This window comes from Echinops telfairi, unplaced genomic scaffold, assembly GCF_000313985.2.
Source record: "Echinops telfairi isolate 266 unplaced genomic scaffold, ASM31398v2 ScPeMD7_2;HRSCAF=8, whole genome shotgun sequence".
Classification (NCBI taxonomy): Eukaryota; Metazoa; Chordata; class Mammalia; order Afrosoricida; family Tenrecidae; genus Echinops; species Echinops telfairi.
This window is the reverse complement of record NW_022103898.1, coordinates 10541801-10542054: the sequence shown is the minus strand read 5'-3', so window position 1 is coordinate 10542054 and position 254 is coordinate 10541801.

Here is a 254-nt window from a genome sequence, read left to right as displayed (position 1 = left end):
AAAAAAAAAAGACCATGGCTTGGGTCAAGCGCACCTTAGACCTCAAAGTAATATTCTTATTTCTCCACACTCTAAAGAGGTCTTTACAGCAGATTCACCCAATGCACTGTGTCATCTGATCCCTCGACTGCTGCCTCCATGACTAGCGACTGTGGATTCCAGCAGACAAACTCTTCTACAACTTCACCGGTTTCTCCACTTATCTTGATGTCACCTGTCGCCCCAGTTGTGAGGATTTTGGTCTTCTTTATATT